At 40.4% G+C, this 15,321-nt stretch overlaps 2 protein-coding genes across 4 annotated transcripts in view; one reads left to right on the plus strand and one right to left on the minus strand.

Moving 5' to 3' along the window:
• RSPH14 (radial spoke head 14 homolog) overlaps positions 1 to 15,321 on the plus strand; it is a 213,261-nt gene that overhangs the window by 84,349 nt on the left and 113,591 nt on the right. The window lies entirely within an intron of this gene.
• GNAZ (G protein subunit alpha z) overlaps positions 1 to 15,321 on the minus strand; it is a 169,644-nt gene that overhangs the window by 50,162 nt on the left and 104,161 nt on the right. The gene's annotated exons all lie outside the window — the stretch shown is intronic.

Genomic DNA, 15,321 nt, shown 5'->3' on the forward strand with positions numbered 1-15,321 from the left:
TCGAATTAGCGCTGTAGTGTAGACATACCCTCTGTTGGTACCTTCACACAGCAGCATTATTTCAGAATAACTGTGATAACTTAAAATAACAAAATGCATGCTACAAAGCAAGCCATTATTTAAAAATAATGTTGAGATGGAGGACTTCTTACTCTGACTCCTGTAACCCTCATTTCACGAGAAGTAAGGGAAGTCAAATGAAGACTGTTCTTCCTTCAACTTCCTTCTGTGTAGACAGGGCCAAAAGCCGAATTAAACTATTTCGACTTCAGAGATGCAATTAACGTATCTGATGTTGCATATTTTAATTCGACTTTTGCCCTGCTGACTAGACATATTCTTTGTTACATTTTCCCACCTATTAAATGGAGATGATAATACTTGCTACTTTCAGAATGGTATTGTGAAGATAAATCCATAAATATGTGGGAGGTGCTCAGATGTTTAATTGTTACTGAAAATAATTAGTGATTATCTCAAATATATTTTCAGTTATGGACCTTAATTGCATTTTTGTACAGGCAGAAGTGATATGAACAAAGGTACGTCATGAAGATAGAATAAATTAACATTGCTCAAGGGAGCTGACAGCCATGCTGGGCCTTCCCTGCTCTTAGGATATGTCTACACTAGCTCATTAGTTCGAGCTAGGAGGGTAATGAGGGCAAGTGGAGTTGCAAATGATATTTAAATATCCTGGGCTTCATTTGCATGTTCCTGGGTGCCGCCATTTTTAAATCCCCCTTAGTCTGAACTCCGTGCCCGTGGCTACATGCGACACAGAATAGGTAGTTCGAATTAAAGATTCATTCTGAGGAGTAACGGTAGTTCGAATTAGGATCTTTAATTCTAACTACCTACTCCGTGTTGCATGTAGCTGCAAGCACGGAGTTCGGACTAAAGGGGATTTAAAAATGGTGGCACCCGGGAACATGCAAATGAAGCCCGGGATATTTAAATCCCGGGTTTCATTTGCAACTCCGCTTGCCCTCATTATCCCTACCTAGCTCAAACTAACGAGCTAGTGTAGATATACCTTTAGAGTCAACCAGAGCATGCTGTATGGCGCTCCAGCAGTGATGTAAAGGATCCAATACTCCTGGTGCTGCCACTGCATTGGTAACAGTACATGCGATTTGTTTCTGCTTCTTCTTTCACTTATTTCCAACACTTAACAAACACAGCATTCCACTTACCATTTTTCAAAGTAGTAATGAGCAAGAAACTTATATATCTACCCAACTTTTGCAAAATACTTTACACCATTTGACATTCAACCACCATTCATCTTGCTCAGCTATTGTTCACTGACTTCTAGGCATTTGAGCTCTCATAAGATCTCATTGTAATGAATACATGTTCTGCAACAACACACAGTTATGGAATAAATCATTTGTGCATAGTGTAGGGTTGTGACTAGAACTCCAGTTCTTTACTCCAACAATAATCTAAGGTAACAGTGAACACCTTTTGTTGGCCTTTTCTGTAGCCAGTTGTCTTCTTAGTGGAGACAACATCGTTCACTCAGACACACAAAGCCAAGTCCACTCACAGAAATCACACTCAGAGGAACATCTTAATCAGAAAATAGAAACCGCATGATCTTCCTCGTGGAGGACATGCAGGCAGAGCACTTGGACCAGATTACGGAACGGCAGGAGAGAAGAGTTACCATGGAGCTGCAGGCCAAACAGCACAAGACCTTGTTTGCCTCCCTGACCACTGTTATGGAGTGCCTAGCATGTCTCTTTTCAAAACTAAGCACACACAATTCCTTCAGCCTTTGCACATATGGTTTCCATTCCATCCCTTTGATCATCTTTGTCTGGATCCTTTCCAGTTTCTCTCTGTCTTTTCTTTACATTGATGACCAAAACTGAACACAGTACGCCAGCTGGGGCCTAAACAGCACTGAGCAGAGCACTACCATCATCTCCCTTTACTTCCATCCTATGCCTCTGTTAATACAATCTAAAATGGAATCTTCTTTTCACCAGCATTGCATTGCTGACTCATGTTGCAGTTGTGCTCTACTACAACTCCCAGATTCATCTCAGTAGTGTGGCTGCCAGCCGTTTTCCCCTTTCTGTGTTTGTACATTTGTTTTTCCCCCCTAAGGATAGAACTTTACATTTGTCTTTGTTGAATTTCCTTTTGTTGTCTCTAGCCTAGTTCTCCAATTTATCCTTCTGAATTTTAGTTCTGCCCTTCATAATTGAAGGCTCCCAACTTTGTGTCATCTTCAGACTTGATTAGTAGGCTCTCCATACCTAAATCCAGGTAATTAACAACAATATTAAACAACACCAGTCCTAGAACAGATCCCTGTACAACCACACTTGAGACCTCCCTCCAGTCTGACATCATTCCATTAATAGTTAGTCTTTGTTTGCAGATGTTAAACCAATGATGTATCCTCTTAATGGTTATTTCTTACTTATCAGAATGTCTTGTGAGACAGTGTCAAAAGCCTTGCAGAAGTCCAGGTAGATTATGACCATCATATTTCCCCTATCCACCAAATCAGTTACCTTGTTAAAAAAGGGAAATTAATTTTGTTTGGCATGTTTTGTTCTTGGTAAATGCATGTGCACTGCCAGTGATTACCCTTCCAGGTATTAGCATATCATATGTCTTACACATTGCTCTAATAACTTCCCAGGTATCAAAATCAGGCTGACAGGTTTGTAGTTTACCAGCTCCTCCTTTTCCCCCCCTTTAAAGATGGGCACTATGTTAGCCCTTCTTCAGTCTTCGGGGACCTTTCCTGCCATCCATGAATTTGTAAATATTATTGCCAGTGGCTCCAGGTTTTCTTCTGCTAATTTTTTCAGCATCCTTGGGTAAGCAGAATCCAGCCCCACTGTTGTGAATTCATTCAAATTAATTGGAAAATCTCTGATGTGTTCTTTTTTTATCTTGATCTGCATTCCCTTCAGGTACGTCTACTCTGTGCAACTATTTCGAGATACTGGAGGTATCCCGAAATAGCTACCCCACGTCTTAACAACCTGCCCATTATTTCAAAATATATTTTTTAAATAAACATTCACAAGGGTTAAGAGATGTCTCAAAATAGTGCGTTATTTCAAAATTTGGCGCTGTGTAGATGTGCCAAATTTCAAAATAAGTTATTCTGAAGTAGAATCAAAATAAGATACCCATTTTGCATAGAGCACATTACATATCTTATTTCTAGTTTAGGGTATTGTGTAGATTCACTCTTCATCTTTATTATCTATGTTAACTTTGCCAGTCCCCAGAATCAGGTCTGCCTTCCTGTCACTTTTTCCATGGAGCTGTGGAGACATATATATCACCCTTGTTCCTTCCTTATTGTCTGATATATTTGAAGAATGGCTTCCTAGTGTGTCTCACGTTTCTTGCCATCTGTAATTCATTCTTTGCTGTGGCTTTCCTGATTTTGTTCCTACACATTCATGTTATTCCCATGTATATTTCCTTGATGATATATACCTTCTTTCATTTCCTGTATTTTCCCTTTTGATTTTCAGATAGCTAAAAAGCAACTTGTGCAGCCACATTGGCCTCCTGTGTCTCTTCTTATCTTTCCTCTGCATCAAAATAGTTTGGCGTTGACCTTCTAGTACTACAACTTTTAAGAACTGCCAGCTCCCTTTGACTCCTTTTATTTTTAATTGAACACTTGCCCTCTACAGCTCTGAGTTTGTTGCATTTTAAATTTCTGAACTCCAGTACTTATTTTGCTGTTCTCTTGTCCTTCTTTCCAAGAGCTTGAATTCTATCAGATCATGATATTTTTCTCCCAGAAATGTGCCCTCTGGTGTTGTTGAACTTTAGGAAACTTCTAGAAAAGCAATCTGACATTGTATGAATGTCCCCCTCATGGCACTTTGATTCAGAGATGAGATTTATGAGACGCCTCAGAGTCATTTCCTTCCTTTCCATAACTAGCAATTGCTGTAAGGACCTTCAGTACATGTTCAATGAGATTTTTCTTGGTTTTTAAGCAAAAACACCCGGTCAACCTGTTTTCTACTTTAGACATTTAAAGCAATTTAGTTAGCTAATTTTCTGCAGCATCATACGATCTAGATTTTCAGACTATATCCATCTTGGTTCTGAGATGTCTAATCCAAAAGACTAGCAGAAAGACCGAGTTTAAGCTATGTGTTTCTTGTCTCTGTCTTCTTGGAGTTGGGTGAAAATACTTACTCCCTGATATGCTTTGAGAAAGGCTGTTTGATAGATCATTGTTCACCAAGCCAGGTCTTGACCCTGAAAGGCCAAAAGGACAGGCAGACTAAACAAGTGATAAAATAGCTTTGGAGCCAGTCTCCATAATGTTTCCAGCATATACATCTATAGGGTTGCCACACACAATTTGATTCACATAACTACATACACATTCTGTTCCCTTGGCTTGGCATCTACATCTAAGGCTCATTTTGTGAAGGCTGTTCTCTGGTTTTTGTTTAATTGGAAGCTTGTTTTCCTAGGGGCAGCACTGTTTGTTAGGCTTCTAAGATTAGGGGTGTGCAGAAACCACCTTAAAGAGGAAAGACAGCTTGCTTATCAGGAATTGATTCCTTGAAAACTTCCTCTGCTTTTTCATACTACCAGCCAAACTTCGCTTCTTTATTTGGGTACATTTATACCACAGAACAGATCAAAGCTGCTTCAGTCAATCTTCCAGGATTCGAATTAGCAGGTCTCGTTAAGACAGTTAATTCAAACTGAGAGAGATGCTCTGGTCGATGCCGATAGTCCTACTTCAACAAGGAGTAAGGAAAGTCGAAGGGAGAATGTTCTCCCTTCAGCTTCCTGGAATGTGGACAGTGCCAAAAGTTGAGCTAATGTACTTCAACTTCAGCTATGCCAGCGTTTCCTAAACTATGGGCCATGGCCTGGTACCGGGCTGCAGGAAATAAATACTGGGCCTCAGCATGGCTACTGGGAGGGGAGCAGAGCGGGGCGGGCTGGGAGGAGGGGGGAAGAACCGTCTGCCAGGAAGCAGTGCTGGGGGCAGCAGGGCTGTCTTGATGGAGATCCAGGCAGGTGGGCGGGCGGCCAAAGCAGGTCTGGGAGCGGCGCGGCTCTCCCGCGGAGATCCGGGTGGGCGGCGAAAGTAGGGCTGGGAGCAGTGGGTCTGTCCCACAGAGATCTGGGTGGGCGGGTGGCAAAAGCAGGGCTGGCAGCAGTGGGGCTGTCCCGCGGAGATGCGGGCGGCGAAAGCAGGACTGGGGGAGTGGGGCTGTTCCGTGGAGATCTGGTCATGTGGGCGGGCAGGTGGCAGAAGCAGGGTTGGGGGCGGCAGGGCTGTCCTGCAGAGATGGGTGGGCAGGCGGGCAGCAGAAGCAGGGTTGGGGGAGCACGGCTGTCCGGTAGCGGAGATCAGAGAGGGCAGGCGGTGGAACCAGGGCTGCAAGGCGGGAGGAGGAGCTGACTGGGGGAGATTATGAGGAGGAGGAGGATGGGAGAATCAGCTGCTGGAAGCAGGGCTGGACAGGGCAGCAGGGCTGGTGGGGGGGGGTCATCGAGGGAGTGGGGTTGACCGGGGGGAGATTGGTGGGTGGCAAGGGGAACCGGCCACTGGAAGCAGGGCTGGATGGGGGCAGCAGGGATGGACTGGGGAGATCGGGAAGAGAAAGGGGGGGAGCGGGACTGACCTGGGCACATGCAGACCCTGGCAGACGAGTGAGTCTGACCATGGATTCCATTTTGCCCCCCCCCATACCCTCCCTGGAGTAGTTGCGAACTGCCTAGCAGGTAGACACACTCAGGCAGCATGAGCATATCTACCAGCCAGGCAGCTAAGGACTAATACATCTAATTATAATAAAATGTACCTTATTAGAAAATACCAGGCATTTTATATGTCTGGTAATTTCTCAATTTATTTCCCAGACAAAACCTTCAAATACTGGACTGTCCAGTACAAAACCGGGCACCTGGCAACCCTACTCCTCCTTGCACCCTCCCTCTTAGCCAGACACCCTCCCCCCAATCTGCTCCTGCTCCCGCCTCCTGAAGTGCTCATGTGGTGCTGGGTCCCCCAAGCCCTGGCCCAGGCTGGGTGGAGGATGCAGCTGGGTGAAACACTGAAAATTTATTAATTTTTCGTTCTTTTTTTTTTATATGCGTTTATATTTTTGGGCTGCAAAAGACAGTACTGAAAAAAAAACGGGTTTTAACTAAAGTAAAAAGTTTGGGAAACCCTGATCTAGCCAGCTTTCTATCCATCTTACAGTCCATTTATCCAATCCATATTCCCTTAACTTGCTGGCAAAAATATTGTGGGTGACTATCAAAAGCTTTGTTAATGCTGGCACTGGGGGATTTGGGAGGACCAGAAACAACTTATTTGAATATTCATTGTTTGCTTATTGAATATGCAAATATGCAAATTAATGTGACCGGTCCTCCAAAAGCTCGTGAATGGATTTACTGGTCCCCATGTCAAAAAGTTTGGGAACCCCTGAGCTATGCAATTAATGCACTGAAGTTGCATATCTTAAATCAGCCTTGTCCCGTAGTGTAGACCTACCCTTGGAGTTGTACTATCGTAAACAGTGAAGTAATGAGGGAATTGAGTTAGCTAGGTGAAGTATGACCTCTTACAACCTCAATCTCAATTGCTTGGTGCTGCAAAAAAATATTCATATTATCCTTATGGGCCCAGCTTTTCTAACTTCCCAGAGTACAACAGCAAAGGCAATATTCTGGTAAGTAACTTACTTGAGAGCTCCATCACCTCTATCACTCTCCTTTTCCTCCTACCATTAACCTAATAATTCCATCGAATCGTTTAATTTTTTATTAAACAATTGCTTGTACAATCATTGTGAATCAAGCGGCAATTGAAATCTAGAATTAGGCTGAAACTCTGGAACTTCCTTCATTGAACACTGATGATTAAACAACATAGCAGATAATTTCAGAAGGATATTGTGGGAAGGTCTATGTCCTACTCTGCTCATTTTGGGCCTTTGTTTTGTTTTTATTTTAAATAACTGGCCTGCCTCCTGAATGAGCCATGTCAGGGGTAGGCTGATACAACGTAGCTGCTGAAGAATACAGCTTGTGTTGTGACCGCATAGTTTGGAAGTGTGAGTATTCAGTCGCCCACAGTTTCTCTCCTTCCTCTGCTAGCATACACAAGGTCTAATTACACTCGGGGTAGTAATAGCACCAATTCTAGCTGCAGTTTAAAACAGCAAGAGTTGCTTAAACAAGGTAACAAGCTGAGGGTGAAAATATAATTTAAGCAAAAGTGATTTTTTAAAGCTGAATGAAAAAGCCTGGATAATTATTTCATTCTTTACACTACAATTCTGTCCTTTCCCCCATAACTTTGCAACATTTTCACTTTTAATATGGTATAGAGATACACTTATTCATTATCCCATTTCTAATAAGCTAGAAATAATCATAATTCCTGTATTTCATTGTTACATTCAAAAACCAATATACAATTTGTCACGGAAGTAGCCTGCAGCAGGTATGTTTGACATGCTTCTTTGAAATAACCCACCACAAAAAATGCAGAAGTCTTCCAGCCACAACCCTCAGCCAAATCCTTTCTTAGCACCTGCCTTTGAAATAATACTTGAAATAATGCTGGATTAACACGTAGGCTTTAATGCTAGGATAAAAAATAACTCCCCAACCCTTTTAACTCCCCAATCTTTATTGTGGTTATGACTTCATTCTGCGTCAGTTGGCAGCTGTTTACAAACTATAGTATTGTAATATGAGTAGTGCACAAAATAGTTACATTACTATATGTTATATAATAAAATTCATACATATATATAATTAGAATCTGCCCCAGTGCTATGTTCCCACAGTAGGGGAATGAGTGAGAACAAATAGCAAAGAACACAATAAGGATCTCTCTCGTTCTCTCACATCCACACACAAAGTCAGTCCTCCACTGGTCCAAGAAGGTGTGGTCAGTCAGACAAGAGACATGTCATTCTTCCTGCCCAGCTATCATAGATACTTGGATTATCAGCACCTGCTAAGAGCTGCACACTTCATTTTTTTAGAGCAGTAGTAAATTGTACATGGACAGCAGGACCCAAAAACCTGGCTTGACCTCTGGGCAAGGCAGGGGTAGGGAAGAGTCTGCTCCGAGCCTTTGGAAGGGGCAGGCCCTCAGACGGAAGGGGTGGAGCTGGATCTAGCCCTCACCACTGTTCCTGCCCAGACTGCCCTCAGTGCTTCCTGGAGTGCACGGCATGGTACTCTGGGAGTGATTTAAAGGGCCTGGGTCTCTGGCTGTTGCTGCTGCCGTAGTGGTGGCAGCAGCTGGGAGCTCTGGGCCCTTTAGAATTGCTGGACCCTGGGGCACTTGCCACCTTTGTTCCCCTCTCTCCCTGTCAGCAGGCCAGCACCTGGCACAGTTTTTCAGGTTCACACTATGGCATCATGTTGTAGCCAGCCAGGATTACTGGAACTTGTCTTAGGACACTTCTACACTACACAGAAGATCGATACTACTCTGTCGATCTTCCGGGTTCAATTTAGTGGGTGTAGTATAGACCAGCTAGACCAAACTTAAAGGGTGTCAAACTGTCGATGCCAAAGTACTCCTGTTCCTCATGAGGAATAAAGGAAGCCAACAGGAGCATTTGCTCTTCTCAGCCTCCCACTGTAGGGACAGAATGGAACACGATGTAAGATACGTTGACTCAAGCTATGTAATTTATGTATCTGGAGATTCATATCTTACTTTGACCTTCCCATGTAGTATAGACCAGGCCTTAATGTCCCAGTTCTCTTTTGCAACCAAGTCAAGGTAGGATTTGGCCTTTGCCAGTATGTAATACAACCTATTGATAGGAGTGGGGCCCTTTCCAATATTAAGCTGTAATACACAGATACTCTAAGACTAAAAATAATTTTCTTTGTTATATTTCTTTCTCTATCCTTATCTGAATTTTAAAATGTAACTTAGAGCATTTAAATTCCATGTTGGAATGTAATACTTTCCCCATTGACATCCGTGTTAAAGCGCAATTTACAATCAATGATCAATGCCTTATTTTTTCAAAGGGCAGGGCAATTTTTAAAATCAATATTTTCATTTTCTATTTCTAGTAATTAACATTTGCATGGTACTTAATATGTTGTCAGTTAATGTGAGAGTTAATTGTTTTTAACTTGATAATATCATCTTCCTCAATTCATGTTGATAATTCTTTTATGCAAAAAGTTCTGACCCTTGACCAAAATCTTTAAATAACATCACTTAATAACAGTTTATCATAATTTTAAATAATTTTATTTTATAAATGTTTTGATATCATTTAATCTTTCCCTTGATAAGGAAAAAGGAAAACAAACACTTACACCCTTTACATCTCACCAACTCCTTCCCCTTTTGCCCAGAATTCCAAAGTGTTTAATTCAAATTTAAAAATCCCACAGGAGAACTATTTAGAAATTTAGTGTTTGTTTTGCTTATTACAAATAAAATGTCTGAAATTAGATCCAAATTAAATGAAAAGGTTGGCATCCCTACAGCAAACAAAAATGGGTCCATTCTTTTAAACTCTTTTAATAAAATAAATGTTATTTTAGCATCTGTAAAATCTTGAAGACAACTTTAACCTAATGCATTTTGAAACAGGTACCATATTAAGTTTTGAGAGAACTGAATCTTGAGCATCAATCTTTAATACATGAAATGAACATGGAATTTACAGGATTTTTTTTTTTAATTTCAAAATTAGGTCCATTCCCTGTAAGCAACACTTCATAGGCAGCATCTGGGCCTTTGTGGGAAAAAGGAACATAATAGGTATAATATCTAGATTTTGTAAAGTAACTGTCAGTAAAAAACAGAAAAATTAAAGAGCAAAAACAAGCAAGGTATTAAACTTCACTGATAAAATGTATAATTTTCATTTGGCTTATATTTTCCAAGAGATTGAGGTAATTTTTAAGAAGTCTTAAAATGTTTAAGAGTATGAAAGCATACCACATGTAAAATGTCAAATTGATAACATAGTCATTTTGGCTATGTCTGCACAGCAGCATTATTTCAGAATAACTGACATTATTCCGAAATAACAAAGTCTGTGTCTACACAGCAAGCAGTTATTTCAACATAATATCGAAATAATGTTGAGCTGAAGGACTTCTTCCTCTGACTCTCATTTTACGAGGAGTAAGGGAATTTGGAGGAAGAGTGTTCTGTGTAGACCATGCCAAAAGCCGAATTAAGCTATTTTGACTTACGCTATACAATTGACAGCTCAAGTTGCATAGCTTATTTTGGCGTTAGCCCTGCTGTGTAGATGTGCACTTTCAGATATACAATGCAAAAGTCAGAATTGTCAAGTTTGTTACACTATCCTGTCCATAACATTTAAATCAATTACAAATGCCATGTGTTTCCCCAAAACTGAGAGTTATATTTCAACACAAAGAATTTGTTTCAGGATACAGGGAGTTTGGGTCATTTATAACTGCCCTCTTGATTTATAGCAGTGTTTCTCAATCTTTTTGCCTTTCTAAACTGTGTCAGGAAAATCTCAGGGACCAGTACTAGTACACGGAAATCCTGAGAAATACTGGTACTGAGAAATATTGGAGTTAAGAAATACTGATTTATAGCACATTGCCGTCAGACAGAAATTGCTCTCATGAACAAAATTATCAGTGTATGTAGATTGGGAGGTGTCAAAATGTACATCAATCTTTACTTATAAATCAGCAGGGGTTTTTTGGCAGTGCTTTTACTGGTAATTACAATTTGAAACCAAACCCAAAGCTTTTATATATATATAAAAAAATCACCTGAACAGTAGTAGCTAATATAACAGCCTGTAAAAATGTATTATCTTAACACTGTACTTAAAAAGCACTGAAAAATTGCTTGAGGAACAAAAAAAGGTTCAATACATATTTCTTTCAACAAGGTACATTTAAATAGATTAATGCATGCAGTACCAAGAAAGCTGAAAGACAGAGCAGAGAGGGGAGTAATCCATATGAGCAAAGATCTGACTGACTGACACCAGAGCAAGGGTAGTAAGACACTTAAGCCAGAAAAATCAGAAAGATGAGATTTTAGGACAGCAGAAAGATGAAGCTGGAACAGCACATATAATTGTAAAACAACAGAAAGGACCACCAGGGTCATCTAGTCTAACCCCCAACCAAGATGCAGGATTTGTTATGTCTAAACCATCTAAGACAGATGGCTATGCTGACTCTTTTAAAACTTTCAGTGAAGCAGATTACATGACTGTCCTTGGCAGTTTGTTCCATTGTCCTAGCTGGAACGTTTTTCCTGAGATTTAATCTATATCTGCTGTGCTATTGAACCCATTGACTCTTATCTTGCTCTCTGTTTATATGTGCTATTGTATGTCAATATAGGGAAATTGCTGGCATTTTCTTTTCTGATGTGAATCCAAGATTTAAAATTAAACCACTGTGTGCATTCTCTTTTTATATGTAGTTGAATATACATTATATGGACACAATTGTAGCTTCAGATGCAAAGAGTTGAGTTCTAAGAGAAATCCATAGCATTCATACCAAGACCAAACAAAAAGGGCTCAATAGCAAAAATATGAGAAGTTAGAGGAAGCATGCTCTGTGTAGTTGTGGCAAATGAGACAGAAGTTTATTTTTATTATAAGTCCTCACTTTACCTAATTGATATTTAGTTCTCTGATTACATGAAAGTCATTATAAAATGAATGCACTTGATTCAAAGGAGAGGAAACAATAAGGCAAGTGGAGCTCAAAAAAGCAGACAGTAGCAAACTCTCAGGCTACGTCTACACTACAGAGTTTTTCTGGTATTCTGGAAAAACTCTGCTGCATCCAGGAAATGCGTCTGCTCTTCCGAAATTTTTTTCAGGAGAGCAGACGTGCTTTTTCGGCATCCTTGTAAACCTCATTTTATGAGAAAGAAAGGATGTTCCGAGAAAGGGTTTTTTCCCAACATTTGACCCAGTGTAGAGGGACCAAGGTCAGAAAAGCCTCTTCCAAAAAAAGCAGCAGAAAAAGCTACGCAAATTGCAGTTTGCAATTTGTGTAGGTTTTTCTGGAAGAGCACTGTAGTGTAGACATAGCCTCAGAGAACTCATAGGCGAGGTCCCATGGTAAGATAGTCAAAGGGAAAAAGGAGTTCTGGAAAGCTGAACTCATAAAGACAGTAGTAAAGGCACAACACGAAACCATCCCGATGCGAAAGAAAGACAGGCATAATACTAAAAGGCCAATATGGTTGCATCGGGAACTTATCTAAATTACATAAACATCAAAAAAGAATTCTACAAAAAATGTAAATATGGACAAATTACTAAGGATGTAAGAAGAATAACACAAACCTGTAAGAACAAACTCAGAAAAACTAGGGCACAAAGCCCTGGTACACTAGGGCTTTTTTTCTAAATAACCCCCCTTAGGTCAAATTTATAAGGGGAGCATTCACATTACCAAACTCATTATTTCAAAATAAGGGACCATGTATTTTGTAATCTGTACTCGGGGAATAGCATTAATTTTGGAATAGTTATTTTGAAATAGTGTTTGTGTGGATGCTCCGATGCTGCTATTTTGAAATAACTACTTCCCTAAGTAATTCAAACTAATTATTCCCCAGTGCTTCCTGGGGCTCTCAGTAGAAGTAGCGCATCCACAATAATGGAGTCTGCCTCGGACTAATTTCGAGGCTTCCCTGTAGTGGGGACATGCTATTTCAATTTTGTAAAATTGAGAGTTATTATAAATACATTAAGACAAAGAAGAAGGAAAGTGTAGGTCCACTGCTTAGTGTGGGAAGAGAGCTAGCAGTAATGATACCAAGTTGTGTTTAATGCCTGTTTTGTTTCAGTCTTCACTACAAAAAGTTAATTGTGACCAGAACATATTAGGCAAATAAACCAAAATGGAAAGAACAGATTTAAGAATATTTAGATAAATTAGATATATTCCAGTAGACAGGGTCTGGTTCCTATGGAACTTGAACTACCTGAAGCAATTAGCTGAAGCATTAGTGATTATCTTTGGGAATTCATGGATGACAGGTGAGATCCCAGAATACTGGAAAAGGGCAAATGTAGGACCCATATCTAAAAAGGGGAAACAAAGAGAACCCAAGGAATTATAAATGAATCAGTTTAACTTCAATACCTGGAAAGATACTGGAATAAATGATTAAATAATCTATATGTAAGCACCTAGAGGATAATGGATGATAAATAATAGCCAACATGGATTTGTCAAGAGCAAATCATAACTTCCTTCTTTAATGGGGTTACTAGATTTAGTGGATTAGGTGCAACAGTCAGTGTGAAATATAGGAGGCCCCCGACTTCTGACACGATCCATTCCTGGGGAAGAGTTGTAAGTCAGAGATCGTTACTCGAACCCTCATTTATGATAGGAACCATGCAACGTCGTAAATGCAGGCCGAGGCCATAAATAAGGAGTTTCTGGCCACTTCCGCACATACAAAACTGGTTGTAAGTGCAGAGGGTCGGAACTCGGGTGGTCATATGTCAGGGCCTTCTGTATCTTGATGTTATTAAGGTTTTTGACATAATTCCACATGACATTTTCATAAGCAAAGTAGGAAAATGGGATCTAAATGAAATTACTGTCAGGTGGGAACATAATCTGTGGAAAGTCTATACTCATAGATAAGATTAAGTTAAATACTAGGAAAAGCTTTCTAACTATATAGATAGTAAAGAATAAGGAAGGCTGTAGAATCCCTATCATTAAGATTTTTAATAACAGATTAAATATATATCTGTAAAGGATGATCAAGATATATTTGTTTGGCCTTAGCGCAGTGCATTGGACTAGATGACATTGAGGTCCTTTCCAGCCTCACATTTGTATGAGTCTACAAAGGAGCTAAAAAGGGGCCAGAGACTAGAGACCACTGGGTAAACAAGGGAGTTAGAAAATAATGGCCAGGCCATTTCTTTGGAAGACACTATTTCGAGGTGCCAGCCAGAAGTTACACAGTTGGTTTTCTAAAACTGAAGGCATGTCTACTCTATGAGATAAAGTCAAATCTAACATGGTCACTTTCTGGGCACCTGATTTTGATAAGGTGAAGATCCGTGTCCTCACTAATGGGCAAGTTCTGAATATTGTCTGAAGTAAAAGCATCCACATTACAGAGCCTACCGCCAATTCACTGAGAGTGAGGCAACATGGGTGCTTGGCAGTCTGGCCTATGCTTCTTGTGTTCATTGGGTCCAAAACTCGGCAGCAGGGGACTAGAGATATTCATGTAGGCAGCATTCCATAAAGCATTCCTTTAGTCTCTGTTCCCTCACGTGAGATAAAGGGGACAAAGTGTGTTTGCACTTTTTGGTGCCCTGGTTGCCTGCACGGATGCCAAAGCACTGCAAGCATAGAGCCCGGGGTGCAGGAAAGCATCGTCATGCTACGCTTCACGGTGATGTACTTTGACAGTCTGCGTATGTTGCTCTACCAGGTAGAGGACAAGGACGAAGATCAGCATGGCACAGAGGCCCTGCTGAGGCAAACCCTGGTATTCATGCTAGTGCAGTGCCAATCAGTCCTCTGGACATACTGGTTCTGGCATCAAGAGACATACTCAGACTGATGGGACTGCATCTTGATGCAGAGAAAGGTTGATCAGCAGTGGCTGCAGAACTTTTGAATGTGTAAGGCCACATTACTGGAACTCTACAAATGGCCTGCCCCTACTTTGAGGTAACAGGGTACCAGTATGAGACCGGTCTAACCATGCAGAAGTGTGTGGCAGGTGCCCTATGGAATAATCTCTTGGCAGCTGGCTTACAGCAGTGAAATTTACTCTTGACCTGAACACATTGAAATGTCCATGGAAATTTTTACCTTGAGCACAGCATCAAAAACTAACTTATTTGGCTTAGGTTTGCCACAATAAATTAATTAATTAAAAATATGTAGAGAAGGAGAGGGGAAATAACATCAGATATCACAGTGATAAGTTTTAAAAACTTTAATAATCTCTTTTTCATAGTTCAGTAAAACAGTGTTAGAAATCCTCCTTAAGGATGACCTCCTTGAACATGAAGGCTTGAAGTCAGTGGCAAAATTTCTGTTGATTTAAGTGGACTAGGTTTGCACTCCAGATTTGTATCTTCACTTCATTATCCTTGTGTGCCAAGTCATAGAATACTTAATAGAGGACCTGAATAATAAGGCACCGACTCATTACTACAGTTGATCTCATCAAACTTTGATAGTGATTAGAATCCATCTCTGCCAAATATCATAGAACTGATGTTATAGATAAGAGATTAATTCAGCTTCTCAGTTATTAAAACAATTTTCCTGAGTGAG

This window comes from Pelodiscus sinensis, chromosome Z, assembly GCF_052426305.1.
Source record: "Pelodiscus sinensis isolate ZL-2025 chromosome Z, ASM5242630v1, whole genome shotgun sequence".
Classification (NCBI taxonomy): domain Eukaryota; kingdom Metazoa; phylum Chordata; order Testudines; family Trionychidae; genus Pelodiscus; species Pelodiscus sinensis.